The 14402-nt window shown below is 31.1% G+C and overlaps 1 long non-coding RNA gene across 1 annotated transcript; it reads right to left on the reverse strand.

Moving 5' to 3' along the window:
- Positions 1-1379: 1379 nt before the first annotated feature.
- LOC107445375 (uncharacterized) lies at positions 1380-6520 on the reverse strand. Its single transcript, XR_001584251.2, has 3 exons — positions 6366-6520; positions 3452-3657; positions 1380-1584 (listed from the first exon to the last, which is right to left on the reverse strand). It is a non-coding gene; the product is annotated as an uncharacterized lncRNA (long non-coding RNA).
- Positions 6521-14402: the final 7882 nt, after the last annotated feature.

Raw genomic sequence — 14402 nt, forward strand, 5'->3', positions numbered from 1 at the left:
GCTTTACGTTATTTAAATAAACCAGGGCTCGAAAAAACTCAGAAATTTTACCCGTCCCAGAGGACGGCTTGTTCAACAACGTACCCATCCTCCTTTGAAACTAACACGTAGCTTCTAAATAAATAAAAATATAATTTTCTCTTATTTATTACTAACATTTATATAGATTGCACAATGAATTCGTAGTTACAAGGATTACAAATACTAGGATTGGATTACATTATACAGTATTAAATGAAATACTAAGTTACTAATAGTAACTCCTGCATTAGAGGGGGTCATTTGGTGGACACTTTAATGATTTTTTATGTTTTTTTTGGTTCACAAGAGAATTTTGGTATTAATTTTAAGTCATTGCATAGGTGTCAAAATTTCTAAAAATATATACATATGATGAAATCTATTTTTTAAACATCTTTAAAAATCTTTTAATATTGGCCGTGACACCCTAGATTATTTGCACAGATGTCGCTCAAATCGATAGCGACGCAAATATGATCTGAAAAGTGTTAAGAATATTCTTTTTGGTCTACTCTTTAAGCACACTATTGTTCATGTCAGTTATAGACATTGTTTTCCTTTGCTATCGAATTAATACTAAATCCTGCATTTGATGGGGTCATTTGGTGGACACTTTAATGATTTTTTTATATTTTTTTGGCTCGCAAGAGAACTTTGGTATTAATTTTAGGTTATTGCATAGGTGTCAAAATTTCTAAAAATATATACATATGATGAAAAATATTTATTAAACTTTTTCAAAAAATTCTTTATTTTGTGCGTGTCATCATAAATTATTAGCACAAGTGTCGCTCAAATCGATACTGACGCAAGTATGATCTGAGAAGGGTTAGGAGTATTCTTTTTGGCCTACTTTTTAAGTACACTATTGTCTATTTCAGTTACAGACATTGTTCTCCTTTGCTATCGAATTAATACTAACTCCTGCATTTGAGGGGGTCATTTGGTGGACACTTTAATGATTTTTTATGTTTTTTTGGTTCACAAGAGAACTTTGGTATTAATTTTAGGTTATTGCTTAGGTGTCGAAATTTCTAAAAATATATAAATATGATGAAAAATATTTATTAAAAATTGTTAAAAAAATTTCTATTTTGTCCGTGTCACCCTTCTAGAACGATTTGTCGTATAATGTTCTAATGTAGACAGTGACCTTCCTCGTATTTTGAAATGTGAAAACTTTAAAAGTCTAAAAAGACACAACCCCACAGACACACATCCACAGATATTCATCTTTATATATGTAAATTATATTCATTGAACGTGAAAATTGGATCATTAAGCGAAAAGTTCGTCAGGATGTTTTTTTTATTTTTTAAATGCGCACTTTATTTAACATTCAAACGTCACAGAATTAATGACATTTCCAAGCATTTATTGAATAATTTTACAGTAAAGAAAACTTTACACCAAGTTCTTTTTATAAAATATTTTTTTTATAACCACATATTTGAAGTTATTCTACCCTGCAGGTCAGCGTGGTCTCGTCACATTGCAATCCTTCTGCACATTCAGCGGTGATGATCATGTTTGGAATGTCAGGTAAACAATCCTCTCCTTCACCTGAAAAAAAAACATTTTTTATTATTCGTTTAATTCGAATTTAAAATTATTTTATTATATGCCGCCACCTCTAATTCGTTAAAAGAATTATTCGTCAAAACAAATCGGTCGAAAGTTTTTGAGAAGATTAAATTTAATAAAAAAGCTTTTTTTTAATTACGATAATGTTTTTTGCTCATTTTATTTTTATGGTTGCACAATTGGGTACTTGCACTTCAAGAAGACCTCCCATACCCGCACATGTGACCTATGACGTCAGCTCCAGCTAATCTTTATAAGTTAAAAGTTGAACTACGTTTCTCTACATAAGTCAGAATGCTAATGAACGATAAGTTGATTAAATACAAAGCCCTATCCAACATCCAATTCGTTGAAATATAAATCTTCTTCTTCTACTTCTTTTACTTAACTTAAATTTATTATTTGTTTATGTAGTTTATTGTAACCGTGATATATTTTTGTTTTGTGTACCTGGCAACTTCGATGCATATTTAGTTTGTTTATGCTCCACATGCCTTCGGGCCTGGCTTTGTGTTAAGTCTCTGTGTAAATATATAGTGAAAGAACTGAAATCTTTGAGAAAGAATGTTTATGAAAGAATTTAGAATGTGTCACTTAAGAGAAGTGATACTTGATGGGCTTGGTTTACTTGAAATAGAATGGAGAGAACGGTTGCTAGGGAAAACAAATACCACGCTTCAATAGCCAATCAGGATCAAGATACCTACACTACGTCACTTGGTATCTCATAGGTAGCCAAAGGGTTGAATATTGTGCACCACTCGTATTTACTTTGCAAACCAACTGGCACGCAATGATCTGAAACTTTGGAGACACAGCCGGAGATGGAATCATTAACATAACATCTCAAGGCATTGATTCAGATGGGACACAGGTGTCCCATTAATGTATTTTTTTCTGACTCCCTAATTAAAAGTAAAAATATATTTTGATATTTTTTTAATTGTGAAAAAACAGTCTAATAGTTACTAAAAAAAAACCCGATAGATTATCGGAATTACGTTTGTAATAAAATTTGAAATCCAATTAAAGTAGCTCGAAATTTTTTTTTCCGTTCATATTCAAAAATGCATAAAAAATTGATTTTGTAAATTAAAGAAATTTCAATGATGAATAACTGTTTCCCTTCGATATAAATAAGTGTAAATTTGAAAATTTAATTGTTTGGAAGATTTTACCTCTAAAGCAGAAAAAGACAACGGTGTTTCATGCTGCCTTTCACAATGATAAATAATTAAAGTACTAAATATAAAATATTTTACTTATTTTGACCTAAAATAATACAAATTAATGAAAAATGTATAAAATATGCATTTATTAAAAATTTTGCGTCAAATGGTTAATAAAAATAGTTTTTATTTCATCTTTAATAGTTTTATTTTAATTTTTTAAGTTATCTATTTTGATTGTAATATTATTGAATTCGATAATTATTGCATTCTATAATGATCACGATATTTTCGAATTCAGTGTGTATTAGTATCATAAAATTATTTCGATGCTGTGTATATTGTGCACCAATGTGTACTGTAACCCAATGTGTATCTGTTGTTGGAGATCTGTGTAAACCATAATCCGGCGTTGTTCGAGCCGGTATATATTGTATACCAATGTGTAATGTAAACCAATGCGTATTGTAAACCAATGTGTTTAGCAATGTTTATCGGTGGTTTGTGTTCTGTTTAAACAAGAATACGGTGTTGTTCGAACGTGTTTGTGTTACTGAACCTTGCTATTCCATAAATACCTTAAATACTTAATGCCCATAATTATATGAAAGAAAGTACATATGAAATTAGACATTTCGAATCATTATAGAAAGGTGAAACACTTAAAAGTTTCTTACGTAAAATGTTGACGCAAGTGTCACAGCATTGACAGAAGCTTCCTTTCACCCGAATCTTTTGTCCGTTGCTCTCGTGACAGTCCGTGAGCTTTTCGCACTGCACTTTGTCGCAGTAATCGTCCGGACACAGCTTGGCCTGTGCCACAACCACAATGAGTGCGAAGACAACTACGAACTTGATCATGGTACCTTTGGAGAAAACCACTCTAAAAAGTAATTTGCATACGTCACAATAAAGGAGGAAGAGTCATATTTCATATGTTATTGACCACATTTTCACCTGTTAACAACGCAATTTTTCACGGTTTTTTTCTATAAATCGAACAAATTTCCTCCTGTTAACACCCAAGTCAAAATTTTTGATGGTTTTAGAATGATGGTTCAAAATAATCTTGATGGTAATCATCAATAATTCCATCATGAACCATTATATTTTTGATGGTAACCAACATAAGTAGCCATCAACCCATCTAGAGGAAAACATTGCCATCAGAGGGAAACATTGGCATCCAGAGGAAAATCGTCAAAACTAATTTACAATTCTCAGTTTTCACAAAATTTCTTTGTTTCATTTGACGCTATTTTCATTATGAAAATGACTAAAGGTCATAACCTAATTTAGCATCAGCGACGAATAACTGTCACAAACTTTGTAGAGGTAACATACTATTCATTAAAACAGTTTAATCAAATTATGGAGTACGTGATTTAAAATTATATAATTCTAGAGAGTGTGAAAAATTGTATAAATTTACAGTTAAAAGAACTCTATTTAGTTAATTATTTTAAAATAATAAATAATGATTATAAATTAGTTTTTTGGATAGAATTACCTTTAGATTAATATGTATTAAAACCATACTCAAAGCTTTTAGCTCAAATAGTTCTACAAATATGGCGAAATGTACAAGAAGTGAAATGAATATTAAGAGGTTCTGTCTTTTAGCCATTCAGGTATTGGAGCCCTATTTTCCAGTCGACGCCTATCTCTCGTTTCTCAGGGGATTGAGCGCTCACCTCCCAATGAGGCGAATCGGGTTCGAACACCGGTAATGACTGGTGGGTTCGGATTCAGCACCTGCCTTAAACCGAAAACAGTTCTGACGTAAAATGTCCTCAGTAGTGGACGGATCACGGATTAGAGTCCCCTTGCCGTCAGGCTAACCGAGAGAGGTTTTCGCGGGTTTCCTCTCCATGTAAAGCAAATGAGGGTTAGCTCCATGAATAAGTCCTCCACGAAGGTAAATTTCTCCAAATACTTGATCCAGGAGTTTCCTTGTTTACTGGATTGGGTTCAAAATTATAAGGATACGGAGTTGAAAACTGGTAGTAGTAAACTAAAAATTCAGTCGGCTGTTCAACGACGGTTACAAAGTTTCTCTAGGTCGAAAATCCTAACCCGCCAATAAAATAAATATACTTGTTTAGAGAAAATATGCTTTTACTTTTGATTTCGTCATTTAAAATATCATCTGAATTAATTAGCTTATTTAAAATCTGTCTTTTAATATTCACACGCAAAAATTAGATCATTAGTTTTAAAGTTACTACACTCAAAATGTTTTGTTATTTTAACTTGCTCATAGTTTATATTCTAGGTAAATAAAGGCTAAAGATTTAACTATAAATAAATTGTTTAAAATTTTAAACGAGATGAAAAGCATTAAAATTACATTCGTTAAAGGAACCAACAAACAATTTAGATGATTAATTACAGAACTTATCTACCAGGCAAAAGCATAATTTCAATCTTACTATAGCAACATTTTCAATTGTGTTAATATTGCTATATTATTCAGAAAATTTCTAAAAAGAAATGATGCCTAAAATCTTTGTCTTTTATTTGAAAAAAAAAAATAAATAAAAATAAAGTGTAAGATTTAGAAACCTAAAGCGAAATGATTAATATCTAAATTTATGTGAGATTCTGGGTACAATTTCGGAATTAATGGAATATTTGGAATGGAATTATTTGCGAAATGGAATTAATTGATGAATAATTTTAAAAAGTACCTTTCTTTCGTGACTTACTAAGGAACTACTTTCAGGTCTGATTTTAAAATAAAAAAAATTTAAAAAGAGACAAAGAATACGATATTAACTAAAAGTGTTGATAAAATTTATAATAATCTTAGAATTATGTTGCGAATTTATCACGAATAAATAATTTCTATGATGCATTTTTTGAATTGCCTCTAAAAATATACGGTAGACACTGATAATGTTTGTTAAATATATCTAAATAATGAATGTATTAATTACATGCATATTTCTTTCCTCAAAACATATCGGATGAAACGAGTATTATTATAGCTTAAAGTTACGTAAAAAATATGAGAAAATTTATCGGTAAAAATATATATGCATCATAGATTTGGATTTTTTAATCTGTTTTGATATCCTCTAGTTGTCGGGCTAACCAGGATAATGTTTTTCTTTCTTTCTAATGCTAGTGCATATTAGTTCCATCAAAAAGTCCTTCGTGATGTTCTAATTCTTGATTTAGGAGTTATCTTGTGTTCTGGGTTAGGCTCAAAAATACAAGGCCACTGAGACGAACATTAATAGCAGCAAGCGAAAAACTGGGGTGGTTATTCAATGCTGGTAATTATATAAGACAAAATCTGCCTACATTACATTAATTATTAATTTATAAATTATCGGATATTTTTAACTCCAATATCAAATTTTTTTATAAACTGTTAGAACTACTTTTGTACAGTTTTATATCATAAGAAGAGAAGTTTGAAAACCTATTCCAAATAAATTGTTGCTCAAATTAAACGCATGAAAATTTCTTAAAAAAATCTAAGGTTAATTCTATAAATAATCGATTGTTAGAGTAATCGGAATACAACGAAATCATCTCAAAATGTAGCCTTCTTAATACGTTTAATGAAAAAAATTTACTTACGAAGAAATGCTGCGATGAATAAATTTCAATCAGCAAAAAAGTTGACAATTTATGCTTGATGAACTACTCGAAAATTCTATATCTTCAGAGATAAGAGTTGTTATTCTTTTTTAAATCCCAAACAGCTGTTTTACAAATTAATTGAACTTTGAATGCAATTGATAACACATGTCACATTCAATTATCACTTTATTAAATGCAGAAGTAAGAAATTGACATTGAAAAAGTAATGATTTAAGGAGTTTGCTGTTGTCTAGGTCTATTATCTTAGATATTTGTGGGCTGATTTTAATGTGATTATTTAACAAATTTTTTAATTAAATTCACAATCTTAAAAGTCAAAAATGATTAAATAAAAAAAAAATTTAAAAATTTCCTTTTTTTCCCCACGTAAAATAAGAAAAAATAGAAAATTCCAGTTTCGTCACACCTCAAATAAAAAATTTAATTCATTATTTTCGTAATAAAATTTAATTAACAACGAAAATTTACTAACTATGTACCTTCAAAAGTGATAAGCTCTACGTTTTTTTTTTTTTTCGCTTTCAAAAAATATAATTATTTTCTACTCTTTAGTTCATTTAAAAAACGCAGTTTTTAAAAAATATGTAATTTTACTATTAATTATTTTTTTTTCTGTATATTTTAAAGGTGCTCGTTAATTCTACAAAATAGTGTTATAACTATTATGTAAATATATTTTTTTTATATTTATGTTTTCTAAATGAATATTGGCAGGATTTTCTTCTTGCCATCTTGAAGTAATCTTGCCATAATTTGCTTTCATTTTGATACTTTGAGAAATATTTTTTGAAACTTCATGGTTTATTTGATTTAACTTTTTTCTATAGTTTAAATTTAAAGTTAATTTAAAGTAAAGTTGTTGGAAAAACAGAATTTACTATAAAGATTTTAGTGTCCTATTAAGTCAAAATCTCACTTCAAAATAAATATAAACAAAATTCAACATATTTAAAAAAAAAAAAATCAAATTTTTGTTATTTTTTTTTCATTTCTAAGAATGACTGATGAATGTTTTGTATGAAACTGGACACTAGATGGCGCAGAAATCGTTTTTCCTCCTGAAGAATTGAGAGAGTTAAAAAGAGAATGGTGGTTATGGTTTTAAAGTATTGTGTCTGCTAATATTGTTTTCTGTCTGTGTTGTGCATCTGTAGCATTATGATTATTAATAAATAATTTTTAAGATGCTAGTTGATTGTAATTGTGCCAAGAATTCATACGTCTTTACAGTTTCATTTCATGACGCCTGTACTTAAGGAGTACACTTGTCAACGAGAGTTTGATTAAAAGTACTTAAAGAAAAAGACATACAACAATTATTCTTTTCTAATTTTGGGTATGGGCGTTTCCCTACTTTCCGAGCCAACTATTCCAAAATAGAAAGAAAAGTAATTTTTTTTTTGTAAATAGAAATTACGCGTTAATTAGAAAATAAAGAAAACATATTTTATTCGTAGATTCAAGGGGTTTTAATAAATTAACGGAAGAATTTCCTTTTCTCGTCATTCAACGCAAGGTAAAAGACGCAATAGCTGCTTACACTGTAACAGAGACACTAAGGCTTGAAATAAATCGATGCGGCTGTGCTAAAACATGCCAAGAATTTTTAAGATAAGATTTGTGATAACCTACTACTTAGAGGTTAAAACCGTAGTGAGATTTTGCAATGCCCCTCGGAAAGTTACTCCTTTTATTTTTGTAAAAATATGATTTTTTTTTTCAGTAACGCCTAATTATTCATGGTAATATTATAAATATAACCGTCGTTGAACCAATTTTGGTTTTACGGCAACTAATGTTCAACCCCGTAGCCTTGTAATTTTGAACCCAATCCAGAAGACAAGGGAAGTTCTGGATCAAGTATTAGAAAAAATTTGCCTTCGTGGAGGACTTTTTGATGGAACTAACCCGCATTTGCGTTACATGTAGAGGAAAACCTCTTACGGTTAGTCTGACAGCAAGGGGACTCGGACCCATGATCCGTCTACCACTGAGGATATTTTATGTCAGCACTGTTGACGGTGCAAGCTGGATGCGGAATTCGTATCGACCAGAAATAGCTGGGATTCGAACACTGTTCACCTCATTGGAAGGCGAACGCTCTATCCTCTAAACCACCAGGGCTCCTATTCATGGTAATAGGTACTACTGATATTTTAGTAAATGATTCTTCTTTAATTAATTAAACATTGCGGCGTCAATATGAGTTTAGCAATTTTCCCGACTTTTCATCATAAAACGCATAAAATAATAGTGTTATTACTATTGCGAAAAACTTTTCGTTTAAAATTTTTATGTCAGCAATAGTTTTAACACGTGACTTAAATGAACAGTTAATTAAGAACGTTTGTAAAATTTGTGGCCAGTATGTATTTTTTTAAAAAATAAATAAAATCAATTAAAAGAAAATTAAATGTATCAACCCTAAATATTATAAGTGCTTATTGGATTGTTGGCGATTGTTCAGCGCGCGTCTAAGTTTCAACTTAAAGAAATTTTAAAACCAATAGACGCGTAATCTTTAAATCTTTACCACGCGCATGTTAATAGAACTATAATTAACGATTTTCAATAATTATAAAAGTCATTAAATACGGAAATCATAATTGATATTGTCTTGGTGTTTATTGGGCCTGCTGTTTATTGAGTCCTGAATTGTAAAGAACCAAAATAATATTATGTGTCTAAATTTATACTCTCAAAATTTCTACTAGAACGAGTTAAAATATTTGGAATCATTTTACCGATTTTATGTAAAGTCAGCAAAGATAATTTTACACTGTATATAATGCAAGGTAGAAAATGTCAATTAGTTTAAAGTAGTAAGTATTTTAGTACAAAAGCATTTTTGTTTATTTATTTAAGAGGGATATTTGTAATAATTTCAAGTCAGACAAGATCAAATCCACAGCGTGAACAAAACAGTTTCCTTATTGTGTTACTAGAGAGCGCTGCATAAGCAGAAAGAGAGCGCTGCGTAGCAGAAAAGAAACTGAAAAAATTGGTTTTTAATTGCAGCGCATGCAAAAAAAGAAATTTTTTATTATTTTTTTTAATTTTTTTTTTTTTACAAAACTAAACACGAGGAAAGAGTTCAACTCAGTATTGGTTAGGCGTTAAGTCAATCGTTTTCATTTATTATTTTTTTATGGAATTTATGAAGTTTGCAAAAATTGTTTGAATATTTGTTTGAACTTAATTTTAGAAAAAGTTTGGAGGTTTTTTCTTTAAGAATGTAGAGAGTTGAGAAGAAAAAATTAATTTTGTCCTAGCTCCTGAAGTCAGTATCAATTCGCGATCGCAACGCTCGAGTACGCCCTCTAGCTGGAGCCTGTAAATATCAGACATTAATTTATCACGTTTTCATTTAGTTCCATCAAAATCATTGGCAGAATCAGATGCCATTTTCTTAGCAGCAAATAAAAATAAAAATTTCCATAAGGAAAAGCCAAAGAATTTGAAAAAACTCTCCAGAATATTGTGATATCTTTCAAACCCAGAACACGCCGAACATTTGAAGAAAAATTTCGCAATAATTTTTAACTTATATTATCAACAAACTTGCAACTCATAACTTCCGATTTCGCTATCGCATACTGTTACAGATGTGTGTATTAAGGTAAAATGCATTTCTTCTGTCTTCAATTCATTACAAATTAAAGTGAAGTCAACATTGCTTTCGTCATTCCAATAAATAAATGTGAATTCAGAAAGTACAGAACTGTAATAGTTATAGAATATTCTTCTTCGTTATAGAATAGTATATATTTCTGTATCCATATAATTCGGAAAACAACAATAAAAAATTATCCAAATTATTTGAAATAGTGCCATTTGTGCTGATTCTTAATTAATTTTTATCGTTTTCTTGGTAAGTACTTTTTAGTTTTGAAAGAATAATTTCAACTAGAATTCAGCTATTCTGTTTTTAGCTGCATATTCAAATTCATACCAAGATCTTACAATTATAAAATTTTGCTGTGTAGTATGTTAAAAGTAATGAAGGGATAAACTATGTATCTATTATTTGAGAATAAAGTTCTCAAACAAAGAACATAACATTTTGGAATTTTCTGGAGTTATGAATCAGGTAAGTGTTATGATTTTTACAATAAACAATTTGCTTGTAAATATTTTTTTTTCTCATTTGATGATCGTTCTCTACATAATGGTTTTTTACGTCTGATTAAGAACTACAAGAATAAAAAAAAAGAAATATGAAAGTTTTTATGAAGAATTTTTAAAATCGTTTTTTATAACAAGAATTCTTTATTTTACGTTTTTTAGTTTATAAATTTTTGATGAAAATTGTTGACAAAATACTTTTGCTTGAAAAATTAAATGGTATAACATTATGTGTTTATGCATACTTCTTGCATATTCTAATGTTTGAAGTAATATGATTTAAAAAAGTATGGAATAAAAAATTCGGTACTTACGTAATAACGCCACTTGGCGGCTTTTAAGTGCCACCAATCTACACCAAAATTTTTGCGACAAACCATAAAATAAAACACTTTATTTAAAATCAAAGTAAAATCTCTTTCACCTGCGTAAGTAATTTAAAATTAAAGGCATCAAAGAAAGGCATCAAAGTGAGTTTAGGTTAGACCTAGAGTAAGACATGAAGTTTTAAGTGCTGAAAAATCATTTTCAAAATATCAAAATCTAAAGAAATTATGGCAGGATTTCTCAGGATAAAGCAATGGAGAAGTAATCCTGTAATATTTTGGTTTTCTATGTTGATATTTTGAAAACTTTTTTTCAGAATTTAAACCTTCACTACTCTACGCTTAAGGCCGGCGGAGTGGTTAGCGGCCAGACTGTGGGCTCGAATCCTGATATCGGAATGAATGTTTCTCTCTGTGCGTTGTCTTCTATTGTGTATGAAAATTGAGCCGTGATGGTTAAGGGGACAGAGCTTTCTCCTTCCAATGAGATGAACCGGTTCGAATCCAGCGATGGCTGGTAGATACGAATTCCGCATCCGGCTTGCACAGATCACAGTGCTGACGTAAAATATCCTCAGCAGTGGACGAATCATGGGTTAGAGTTCCCTTGCCGTCAGATTAACCGTGGGAGGTTCTCGTGGTTCGGTTTAATTTTTAGGGTATAATTTATCATTTGTATTACACGCCTACCCAAGTCATAATTTTTGATGGTTTTTCAATGATGGTCCACCATAATCTGGATGGTAAACATTAATAATTCCATCACGAGCCATTATATTTTTAATGGTAGCCAACATAAGTAACCATCCCCCCAATGTAGAAATTCGGACCTATTTATGATGGTCCAACATAAGAATAGCAACTTGTTAGGATGGCTTGGTCATGTTAAACCATCAGAAATTTCCATCATAATTTCTTGGGAATTAAATGTTGGAATGATTCTGAGCAACCATCATCCTACTATAGGAATTGGGACTGATTCGTGATGGGTTCAACCGTTAACATAAAAAACAAAATTGTTTTTATGGTATTTTCCAGAGAACCAAGGAGAATTCCCATTAAACCATCATGGAAATGCATAATTGGAACCATCATGGACCAATGGTCCATGAGAATAAAACTTGTCTTGATGGTTAGCCATTATAGTATTGAAGTACTTTCCATCAGTTGAATGATGGAAGTTTGCTGGCATATCAAAAAGCATGAATGCATAATGAAAAATGTTGGACCATCATGAATCGCACTGAAACCAACATAAACCATCAAAATGTTTTGATGGGATCATCAAGAATTTTGATTTCCTAATCCATGTAAAAAATTTTATAAATTATTGCATCCGACTAACCTGATAAAATTTCTTTTGCAGATACATTGGTCTAGACTTGGGGGAATGATTCTCAGTATTGTGATCTGCTTTCTGACTACCGTGTACTGCCAGGATCAAAATTGGAATGGGCATTACTATCAGCATTATTCACCCAGTTCAATATGGGTTGCACAGAACCACAACAATCGAGGCGGAGATCTGGAGTTGCAAAGTTCAATTAATAGACCATCTTCCAGGTTTGGAAAAATGCCTTGGAAAAACCACAGTGGCAATCTCCAATGTACAAGCTGAAATGGCAAGATTCGCTTTCAAAACCGCAATGGCAACTATCGAAAGCACACCACATGAAACCGTTTATGAAGCGACCATTTAAGAATTCGAACTCTTTAAACAAACAGCCGCATGACCAATAAAGAGCAGGATCTAAAGAGTGGCAAGGAAGATTTCGTACTAAGCCTAATGGCATATTTTTCCGACAAACTACACCCCAACCCAGAAATTGGCCAGATTACATTCCTCCACTTTCTATTATAAAACCTTCTATGGATGATCCACATGCACTCTACAACTTCAAATAATAATTATTCATCAAAAATGAGGCAAAACATTTATATGGTATAAACAAATTCTCATTTGTTAGTGTATGATAAATATATCTGCAAGAAAGTATCTTATAACAAAATCGAAGCTTTTTAGTACATATATGAATATCTACGATCTGTCTAACTAAAGAACTTCCCTCCCCACAGCTTGAGCACAGTCTATGACCATGGTTACGAGTTAAAACTATTACAAGTAAAGCAGGTTTTGACTGGAGTCAGTGAGGGAATTAATCAAGAGCCGAACCTCTTTCAAAAAGCGTTTTTCTTGTTTCCACAGCAACAGACAGCTCCAAGCGCTTTGGCAAGAAAGTTTTTAGATTGGGCAGACAGATGCTATTTGGAGAGTGTTTTTTTCCCCATATATTGAGGTGAAATTAATGTTCCTATTTTGAGCTGTAGAAATTCCATATTTTTAAACTCAACATATGAAAAAGAGTTCTACTTAGGGATTTTTAAGATATCACGGTACCGGAAAGTGTCTAAATCGATGAAAATTTTTTTTATTGCTCTCATTTAAGTTTTAACTCACTAAAAAAAAGTCCATGGCTTTACCTGAATTTTTAATGTTATGACGAATTTTGAACTAAAAAAAAAAGCAACCAGCAAAAAAGAAGTTTTGAAATTAAGCTGCAAAAAATTTAGAAAATTGAGTAAAGTGATGCTTTATCAGAGTAATTTCAAATTTTTCTGTCTAAAGAAGTAGTCTGTTTTTTTCGTTATATAGTTTGAATCCAGGAATGTTTTTAAAATTATTCTTTTAATTATTTACCTTTTTAAGTTTTTTTAGGTGTTTTGTTATGTATTTCAAATAAATGAAAGTTTTGTTTTTAAGATTTTATAAGTCTCTCTTTAATTGAACTAGGCTAATAATGATTATATTGTTCATTATAGGGGGAAATTTGATGAATCAACTGTACAATGATTTGAGAATTTAGGTAAAAAAAAGTACAACAGAACACCTTATTCACAAGAAAGTTTAACTGACAGTGCTTTATACGTAATGATTTCAATTGTTCTTCAAGTGACAGTTTTTTAGGCATTATGATTTTATTTTTATTTTATAACCGTCGTTGAACAGCCGACCTAATTTTCGGTAATTCGTACTGAGACTCCATAGCCTTGTAATTTTGAACCCAATCCAGAAGACAGGGGAATTCCTGGATCGAGTATTGGGAAAAATTTGCCTTCGTGGAGAAGTTTTAAATGGAACTGACCCGCATTTGCGTTACATAGAGAGGAAGACCACGAGAACCTCCCACGTTTAGCCTGACGGCAAGGGGACTCTAACTCTTGATCTACCACTGAGGATATTTCACGTTAGCACTCTGGTCGGTGCAAGCCGGATGGGGAATTCGTATCAATTGGGATTCGAGCCCGGTTCAACTCATTGTGAGGCGAACGCTCTTTCCCCTGAGCCATTACGGCTCAGTATATTGTAATTATCATCGAGAGATGCAGAAAGTTTTCCACTATTAACTCATGTGTTGCCACAGAGATGACCAAATGCTCACTTTTCGATGGCATAGATTCACAAATTTTATTTTTCAACCAGAGATTATTTAAAGCACTCTTAATGTGCATATTTAAGAACTGTCAAAGTTGAGGCCATAAAAATGCATTGGCTAGGAATCTT

Source organism: Parasteatoda tepidariorum, chromosome 4, assembly GCF_043381705.1.
Source record: "Parasteatoda tepidariorum isolate YZ-2023 chromosome 4, CAS_Ptep_4.0, whole genome shotgun sequence".
In the NCBI taxonomy this organism is placed as follows: Eukaryota; Metazoa; Arthropoda; class Arachnida; order Araneae; family Theridiidae; genus Parasteatoda; species Parasteatoda tepidariorum.